We start from the raw sequence: 10,363 nt of genomic DNA, 5'->3' as shown, positions 1-10,363 counted from the left end.
AACCATGTGGACTGAGAGTTGGGGAAGAGTGGGTCTCCCCAAGAAAATCAGGGTGCTGCTACCAAAAGGGGGGAAATACTTGCTAGAGAGACAAAACTGGCCAAGTGCAGTGGCTCCCCTGCTGTAATCCCAGCACTTTCGGATTACAGGAGGATTACTTGAGGCCAGGAGTTTGAGACCAGCCTGGGCAACATAGCAAGACCTACAAAGCTCTACAAAGGAAAAAACAAGCAAGACCTACAAGCTCTACAAACGAAAAAAAAATTAATTAGCCAGGCCAGGCGTGGTGACTTATGCCTGTAATCCCAGCACTTTGGCAGGCCAAGGTGGGTGGATCACAAGGTCAAGAGATTGAGATCATCCTGGCCAACATGGTGAAACCCCATCTCTACTAAAAATACAAAAATTAGCTTGGCATGGTGGTGCACGCCTGTAGTCCCAGCTACTTGGGAAGCTCAGGCAGGAGAATTGCTTGAACCTGGGAGGCGGAGATTGCAGTGAGCCGAGATCATGCCACTGCACTCCAGCCTGGCGACAGAGCAAGACTCCGTCTCAAAAAAAAAAAAAAAAAATTAACGAGGCACAATGGTATGTACCCAGCTACTCAGGAGGCTGAGGCAGGAGGATCACTTGAGCCCAGGAGTTTGAGGCTGCAGTGAGCTATGATGGCATCATAGAATTAAGCAACAGAGCTAGACCTTGTCTCTAAAGGAAAAAAAAATAGAGGGAGAGAGAAAGACTGAGAGAGACAAACACAAAAGCAACTTTGGGCTTCTCCAGCTGCTAACCTCCTCCCATCCCTCTAATCTCAGCAATTCTAAATCAAATTCTTTGCCAAGTTCACCAGGAAGCTGAAATGCCCACAAGGCAATATCATTTTAATGCAAAGTGACGCTGACAATATTCCCAAAGATGCAAGAAGTCATGAAGTTGGGAGAGTAATGGTGAAGAGCTGCTCAAATCAAATGCAGGCCTCTTAGCAAAGGAGCATCTGGCCAAAGTCAATTAGCTAACAATTAAAACAGAAAAAGGAAATGTCTGCAGGAATGCTTTTTTAAATGAAAGATTCAAAAAATAATTACTTGATCAAAAAATAATTATTATTTGAACATCAGAGTTTGATGTCCTCAAATATTTTTGTCAACATCAGCCTTTTTTATGGTAAGACTCTGGATATCAGGTAGTGCTACCTTATGATTTTTTTAAATTTATGTTTTAAAAATAATCTCACACACATACACACAAAACAATAAACATTTGATTCTTACTTTGTATGTACCAAGAGTTAGTGCACAATTAGAATTATAATGTAAATTTGATTATGTATAAGGTACATTTTTCCCAACTAAATGGATGTGGAGGGCAAACTCTTTAAGGTCTTGATCTGAACTTCCCTGACCCTGATGATACTGAGCAAGAACTCATAAGTTGATTGGTTTCTTATACTTCCTCTTCTCAGAAATATCTGTTCATGTCTTTTGCCCATTTTTCTACTTTATTTTCTTACTGATTTGTAGGTGTTCTTTTCATATTCATGACACTAATCCTTTGCTGTGTGTATGGTAAACATCTTCTCTAACTTATCATTTCAATTTATTGAAAGTAGCTTTTAATTTACCAAGTACCAGTCAAGGTTTTTTGTTTGTTTGTTTATATGTTTGTTTTAGATTTGATAAGAAATATTAGCCCCAATTTTAAGAAGATTTACTTTAAGTGTTCCCTGTACTAACTATCTTTTGATAATCAGGATCTTCTGGAGTTTAAAATCAACGCAGTGAAAGATGCTGATACATTTTTACCCTGACTTTTTTCTGTCAGCATTCCTAATCAGCACTAGGAATTAACTCAATCTTTCTTGGGATGGACCAGGTCAGATATACTTAACAGGGTTAGTATTTTCCTCACATTATATTGTTTGTCTTAAAATTGATGCCTCTGTTAAAGACTTTCAAGTTACTTTCAGTTCCTTTTTGGAAATTAGAAAACACTCTAGTTGCATCACCATTGCACTTAAAAACTATCAGTAAGGTTAGCCATTTTCAAAGATCTCTAGAAGAAACCAATCTTGTCATATTCATCTCCAGTATAGAAAATTACATACTATCTTTACAAAAATTCTTTACATAAGTGGGATCTAATTAAACTAAAGAACATCTGCACAGCAAAGGAAACTATCAATAGAGTAAAAAAACAACCTACAGAATGGGAGGAAATATTTGCAAACTATGCATCTGACAAAAGCGTGATATCTAGAATCTATAAGGAACTTAAATCAACAAGAAATAAAGAATCCCACCAAAAAATGGCAAAGACTATCCACAATAGCAAAGACATGGAATCAACCTAGATGCCCATCAATAGTGGACTGGATAAAGAAAAGGTGGTACATATACCCTATGGAATACTATGCAGCTATAAATAAATGAGATCATGCCCTTTGCAGCAACGTGGATGTAGCTGGAGGCCCTAATCATAAGCGAATTAACTCAGGAACAGAAAACCAAATACCACATGTTCTCATTTACAAGTGGGAGCTAAACCTTCAGTACTCATGGACACAAAGGGAAAAACAGACACTGGGACCTATTTGAGGGTAAAGAGTGGTGGGAGAATAAAAATTGAAAAACTACCTGTCAGATATTATGTTGATTACCTGGGTGACAAAATTATCTGTACACCAAACCCCCAGGACATTCAATTAATCCATGTAACAAACCCGCACATGTACACCTTGAACCCAAAATAAAAGTTGGAAAGAAAAATATGTGATACTTCTCAAAGGAAGATACACATGCAGCCAGTTAGCATATGAAAAAGTGCTCAATATCACTAATCATCAGAGAAATGCAAATCAAAACCACAATGAGATACCATCATATACCAGTCAGAACGGCTATTACTAAAAAGTGAGAAAATAACAGATGTTGGCAAAATTGTGGAGAAAACGAATACACTGCTGGTGGGAATGTAAATCAATGTAGCCGCTGTGGAAAGCAATTTGGAAATTTCTCAAAGAACTTAAAATAGAACTACTGTTTGACCCAGCAATCCCATTACTCACAATATACCAAAAAAAAAAAAAAAAATCAGTCTATCAAAAAGACACATGCACTTACATGTTTATCACAGCACTATTCACAATAGCAAAGACATGGAATCAACCTGGATGCCCATTGATGGTGGACTGGATAAAAAGAATGTGGTACATATACACCATGGAACACTATGCAGCTATAAATATATGAGATCACGTCCTTTGCATCAACATGGATGCAGCTGGATGCCATTATCTTAAGCAAATTAGTGCAGAACAGCAAACCAAATACCACATGTTCTCTCTACTAAGTGGGAGTTAAACACTGAGTACACATGGACAAAAAGGGGGGAACAATAGATACTGGGGCCTACTTGAGGCTGGAGGGTGGAAGGAAGGTGAGAATTGAAAAACTACCTCTCAAGTACTATGCTCACTACCTGTGTGATGAAATCATTTGTACACCAAACCTCAGTGACACATAATTTACTCATAAAAATCCTGCACATCTACCCCTGAATCTAAAATAAAAGTCAAAAAAGAAGAAAAAATAAAGAAAATTCCATACATGCATTGGATTTCATTTGCCATCATGCACTAAAACAAAAATAATTTCTGCAGCTAGAAGAAAAATCAAGTTAGATCCCTACCTCACAGCATATAAAACCATTAATTCCTGGCAGAGTGAAGTTCTACATGGACAAATAAAACAACATAAGAAGAAAATACAAAACAGTTTCATAACATCTTTGAGAGGCCTTCCTGGTAAACAAGGACGAAAGTCAGAAACCCCAAAGGAAAGAGACTAAAAATATCCAACAACATTTTTAATTTTTTAGGGTGCAATCTTCTTATCAGCCCAGTTAAAAGTCAATAAACAATAAGCATTTAAGCAACCAAAAAAAAAAAAAAAAAAAAAGTAGGATAGATGCTGACTGGGTTAACTTGAATTTTATTATGTCATTGAAGACCCAGGCTCTATCTTGGTACTCTGCCATCCTCAGCTCTTTGGCTTTTGGCTTTGGGGCTTATCCCAAGATGCTGTTGCTGCTGGAACCCTCACATCCTCCCTCAACAGTGTCCAGAGGCAAAAGAAGGAAACGCAGTACCCCTCAGGTCCCTTTGAAAAGTGTGAAACTGACTCATAGGCTTTCTTCTCAGAAGCCCCCCATAGGTTTCCCTTCACATCTCTATGGCCACAATTCTATCACAAGACTGTGCCTACACCTCAGAATGAGTAGGAGTGGGATAACTACCATCGGCTTAAACTAATCAAGATTCACCCTCTGGAGCGAGGGAGAAGCCCATCTCCCCACAGCCCTGAAATTCATGGCTGACCCTGTTAGCAAGGAATAGAGAGGAATGGCTCTCTATTCTGTTGGGTAAGCAACCCACAGTTTCTATTGTGGATAATATAAAATCTTCTCTTGAACGTAAACAAATAATTACTGAATTTACAATATGTGCCAAGCGGCCTTCTGAAGCTCATAGACCAGTACAAGAGTCAACAAACTTTTTCCGTAAAAGGATACATGACAAATATTTTAGGTTTTGAGGGTCATTTATTCTCTCGCACAATTACTCAACTCTGTTGGTCATAGCTCAAAAGCAGCCATAGACAATACCCAAACAAACAGGCATAGCCATGTTCCAATAAAACTTTCTAAAAATAGGTGGCAGGACAGATTTCGACCAAAGGGCTGTAGCTTCTGAATCCCTGGTCTGGTGGAAAGATAAGCAAGTCAATATTTCACACTTGCTGCAGACATGTTTTATTTGGCCAACTCAGGGTTTAAGCAAGATATTCATTGTCTGATTGACCACAGTCTCCATTATTCCCTATTGTCTTATGCCATGGCACTTTTCGCATTTACTGCCATTATTCCTGAGTAAAAGAAAAGGCTGTTTCACTCAGAGCTCTGAGAAACGTCCGTTTACTTATTTATGGCATCTCTAGAGGCATATTTTTGTACATAAACTTCATTAACAAATGCCATGTAATGAAACTGTTTGTTCCACTATGACTCCTGGTATACTTTGGCACTATAGTACCAAACATACATACACTGTCTAATAAACTTCATGAAATTATTTGGGCACTGATTTTCTAGGCACGCAGTGTAGAGGAGCCCGGTACTAATTCCTTCTCTGAAGTGATCAGCAGTGGTCCCTGTTGACAAGCTCCGTGGTAACCAAGTCTCTGCATTCTGCTGACAAGCCACACTCCCGTGGTTTATGAGCTCAGTGGAATCCCTCCATAGAATTATACCCTTTTATTGAGTCCTGAACCACATATTATCATGAATGCTAAACCAGTCGAAATGGTCCATCCCCTCTGCCTTAACATTAGACAAAGCCTTGAGCAATTACCCTTCTCTGCAGAGAATGTGATTTCTTTGGCATCAAACCCTGCTGAAGCTTTATGTGCCTGGGCCTCCTGCACTTTACCTCCAGGCTCCAAGCTGGGCTGCCCACAACTAGCATCGGAGTCCAAGGCCATTTGGACAAGGACCATGAGGAAGTTGAATGTCTCCCTTTCCATAAAGAAAGAATTAGCAAAGAAAATTAAAAGTGTGGGCTCAATTTCAGAGGGAATGATTATAGCCCTGACAAAGAGTAGCAGGCTTCAAGGGATGTCAGGCACTTGGAAAGCATGCTTTCCACCCACAAGGAGCCAAGTAGTGTACCTAAGTCTTCCCAGAAAATGATGCTTTCTTAAATGATTCAAAACAATGAGACATTCATTCAACAAACATTTCTTCAGCATCTGCTGTGTGTCAGATACTGTGCTGGGCACAGCAGATGCAACAGGGAATGGAAAAGTCCAGAATTGACAGTGTGTTTCATGTTAAAGAATCACACCTGTAAGCCCAGCACTTTGGGAGGCTGAGGCAGGAGGATCGCTTGAGGCCAGAAGTGACCAGCCTGGACAACACAGTGAGATCTCATCTCTACAAAAAACACAAAAATTAGCTGGGCGAGGTGGCACATGCCTGTAGCCCCAGCTACTCAGGAGGCTGAGGTGGAAGGATCACTTGAGTACAGGAGGTCAAGGCTGCAGTAAGCCCTGATCATGCCACTGCACCCTAGGCTGTGCAACAGAGTGAGACCCTGTCTCAAATAAATAAAAATAATTTTTAAAAGGGAGCTGGGGGCAGACAGTAAACAAGTCACCAAGTCTGTGACATGAAAGTAAGTTGTCATAAGTGACATAGAGGGAAAAGACAAAGTTCTGTGTGTGTTAATTTGCTGTTGCTGCTCTCACACATTACCACAAACTGGGAGGCTTAACACAACAGAAATTTACCCTCTCACTCTTCCGGAGGCCAGAAATCTAAAATACAGGCGTCAGTAGGGCCATGCTCCCTCCAAAGTTCTTGGGGAGAATTGTTCCCTGTCTGTCCTAGTTCCAGGTGGCTGCAGGCATTCCCAGGCTTATGGCTGCACCACTCTATCCTCTGCCTCTAACACCACACAGCCTTCTCCTCTCTTCTGTTTGCCTCTTATAAGGACATGTGTCATTGCATTTACAGCCCACTCAAATAATCTAGGATGATCTTATCTCAAGATCCTTAATTGAATTAAATCTACAAAGACCCTTTCTCCCCAGTAAGGTCACATTCATAGGTTCCAGCAAGTAGATATATCTTTGAGGAGCACCATTCAACTCACTACATTGTAAGAGAATAAATAATGGGGTAACTTACTTGAGACTGAGGGGTCAGAAAAGGCCTCTGAGAAGGTGAGACTTTAGACACAACTTGAAGAATAAGGAAGATCACACCATGCAGAGAAGGGGAGAACTGGGCACAGGGAGAAAGCATTGCTGACCGAGGGCACAGTCTATGCAAAGGCCCCGAAAGCAGCTGAGTTTATAAAAACTGAAAAAAGACCCGTGTGGCAAGAGCAGAGCGAATAAAATGGCCCGAGATGTGCTGGGAACATGGGCAGAGGCCTGTCCTGAAAGCTTTGGAAGCCACAGTAAGAAGCTGGCATTTTGCAGCCAGGAGCAGTGCTTCATGCTGAAATCCTACCACCTTGGGAGGCTGGCCAAGGTGGGCGGATTGCTTGAGGCCAGGAGTTCAAGACCAGCCTAAGCAACACAGTGAGACCTTGTCTCTACAGAAAATACTTTTTAACATATTTTAGATTTTTTTAAAAATACAAGCAGCTGGCATTTGACCTCAAGTGCAAGGGAAAGGCACTGAGGGTTTGAAGCATAAAAATAGCATGAGGAAATTCACATTTCATCTTGAAGGTTTTTCCAGCAGTATAGCTAGCCTCCATTGAAACCAGAAGTTATTGCTTTTACTGTAGCTTTAGCAATAACAAAAGCATAGAATCATTTACCCTGTTATATACATTAATTCATTCAATAACACTTACATATAGTGCTCACTTCGGCACCACATCTACTAAAATTGGAAAAATACAGAGAAAATAAGCATGGCCCCTGCGCAAGGATGACACAAAACTTCAGGAAGCATGACAATAAAAAAGAATACAATAACCCATATACAAGCTAGGGCGCCATGTGGTCCAAAGTATACCTGTGTTGTGGACTGAATTCTGTCTGCCCAACAAAAATTCCTAAATTGTAGTCCTAGCCCCAGAATCTCAGGTGTGACCTTATTTGAAGATAGGGTTATTCCAAATGTAACTAACTCAGATGAAGTCGTACCAGAGTAGGGTGGGCCCCTAACCCAATATGTCTGGTGTCCTTATAAAAGTGGGAAATTTGGACACAAGGACTCATACAGCGGGCACTCCCCACGGACATGAAGACGTCCACCTACACACCAAGGAGAGAGCCCTGGAACACAGCCTGCCTCACAGCCCTCAGAAGGAAACAGCCTCGCGGATGCTTTGACCTTCAACTTCCAACCTCCAGAACTGTAAGACAATAAACTTCTGTTGTTTCAGGCACCCAGTCTGTGGCACTTTGTTATGGCAGTCCTAACTGACTAACATAGTATGATAACATTTTAGGAAGTGAGGTCTTCCTAAATGTGAGCAATTCCAATCTTTACCAGCACCCCCTCTAGAACACTGAAGGGGGTCTGATTCACAACCCATACCAACCTCATCAAGCCATCTTTCTCCACTCTTCTCATTCTCCACTTCCCGTCCCACCCACAGAGCCCCCAGCAGCCTCTTTCCTCATGCCTGGCCTTGACTAACTCCCCACCAAAACTGCTCCCAAAATCTTACAATAGGCTCTTGATTCCTTCATGCCCCATGCCCACTTCCTGGACCTGTTCTGTTTTTCTCTCCGGTGGTTCCTTACTCCCAAGTACTCATCACCATCCCCTCCCCAAGGATTACCCCATCAGATCCAGGGCCTGGGAGCTCTGCCAGGTCCCTTAGCAAAGAGAGATAGAGCTTGAGAAGGGGGGGTGGGGGGAGAGAGAGAGAGAATATTGGGGCAGGAGTAAAAACACAATTTTGTATCTTATCCATTTCTTTCCACATGCAAACTTTTAATGATAACCTCCATGAGAACAGAAACTATATCTTGTACATTTTGCACCCCCTGCAATGTGGAGCAGACCACTCTGCATGAAGGTGACACAAATTGATTTTTAAAATCTTGCCTGCGACCGTGAATCCTTGCTCTATGATCAGGCATTCTTCCTACACCATCTATGAAGTTACTGAGCTGAAATCGTCTCATCTAGTCTTAATTAAGCTTTGGCGACATCTGTCATGAGTGACTGGTGACATTTTTCCATCCACTCCTCACTCCTAAAAATGGACTCACTCCTGCTAACGAAGAATCAACAACCTAAGGCAGCCAGGAGCATAGGTGAGGGAGGGTGCAGGAGGCCTCACAGACATATGCAGGGAAGGGGAGGAGACCCTGCTCCCAAATGCAACTAGCATAGACAGCAAAATCTCTTCTACCAGAAACATGTTCTATTGATCAGACACAATCCTAAAAAGGATGGAGTAAAGCAGAAAGGGAGAGTGTCTCCAGCAGAAGCCAGGGAAGGCCAAGATGCTATGTACTTCACTATGGCCTGCAGGCTCTTGAGGGAAGGAACTATACATAATTCAACTTTGTACTTCCTGTCTCCCCTCCAATCTCTACATCCAGGCTCCTAGCCTAGGACCCAGCACTCTTTGAAACTGGCTGGTTGGTTGGCTGGTTAGTTGGTTGGTTGGTTGGATGGATGGATGAATAAGCAAGTAAAAGCTCCATTCCCTTCCTGAGTACAATTCTTCAGGGATTTTGCAAAGCACATGCAGTCCAACTTAACTCTACTGCCTTAAGCCAATCATCAACATCCCTGACAAAGAAAGGAAGGTAAAGATTTCTTAGTATCTCAGAGTCCCCAGAGATGCTCATGAGCTATCAAGGGGAGCACATTTAAGGTATCACTAGAGAATCGTCTATATTAAAACTTTCTAACTTTATACTTTTTTTGACCACCTTAATTTTATCCTAATGTTTTACAAACTTCAAATACAAACATTTTTAACCACTTACTGTGCATAAGGTCCCATAAAGCAGCCTTTTAACTTTAAAAGTTAAAGTCTTCAAACTTTTAAGCTCATGTTACCTCCTAAAGAATTTTGATACACTAAGTCCTTGCACATTTTTGGTTGACATCTAAAATTAACATAAATTTAAATAATATGAAGGGTACAATTCCCACTGTATTGTAAATGTTGACATTTTATAAATAAAACTGTTACATCACTCTTTTAAATGTTTCCAATGAAATCTAAATACCATAGTAATTTGATACTCACCATCAGCTATTTTAAAAAACACAAGAACAAACTCTTCTTTATGAGTCATAAAATTTTACATTTTTCCTTTTTCCTCTTTAAAATCAAATTTATTTGTTCTAACATAATTTTGTGCTAGTAAGTCTTTTATAATCACATTGTTATCCTAATTCCGTGCAAGAAAAAATGTATATAAGTTGAAATTCTAATTTCCTTTTTACCTCCTGCAACCATTAGGCTCTGAGTGCTAATAATTTTCCTCTGGACTAAGTATCATTGTAATCATTATTTGTATACATTTGATCAGGCAATGTAAACATTTTACAATTTTTTGTATATGAGTAATAAATTATATATACAATCTATTGAAAACATATGTCTTAATCAGGTTGAGGGGGACATGGAGGCTTTGCAGACACCAGTGTTTTGAATGTCACTGGCACTTTCAGGGAGATAGGGCTGGGTCTTTCTTTGTTAAGGTGAGAGAAAAACATCTGGAAGAGTAGGAGGCAAAAAGAGAAGCAGCCTCCACCACAGGCACCTTCTCAGGCAGATGTGCATTAGCAAAGGACACAGGGAATTCCTTTGACGCCA

General features: G+C 40.7%; 1 non-coding gene across 1 annotated transcript; it reads left to right on the top strand.

The window, feature by feature from the left end:
- Nucleotides 1-7,425: 7,425 nt before the first annotated feature.
- On the top strand, nt 7,426-7,532 carry LOC115896613. The gene has a single exon (XR_004056530.1). It is a non-coding gene; the product is annotated as a U6 spliceosomal RNA (small nuclear RNA).
- Nucleotides 7,533-10,363: the final 2,831 nt, after the last annotated feature.

The sequence above is a fragment of the Rhinopithecus roxellana genome, chromosome 3 (assembly GCF_007565055.1).
Source record: "Rhinopithecus roxellana isolate Shanxi Qingling chromosome 3, ASM756505v1, whole genome shotgun sequence".
Lineage (NCBI taxonomy): Eukaryota > Metazoa > Chordata > Mammalia > Primates > Cercopithecidae > Rhinopithecus > Rhinopithecus roxellana.
Note: the sequence above shows the minus strand (reverse complement) of the source record. Positions and strands in the feature narration are given on the sequence as shown.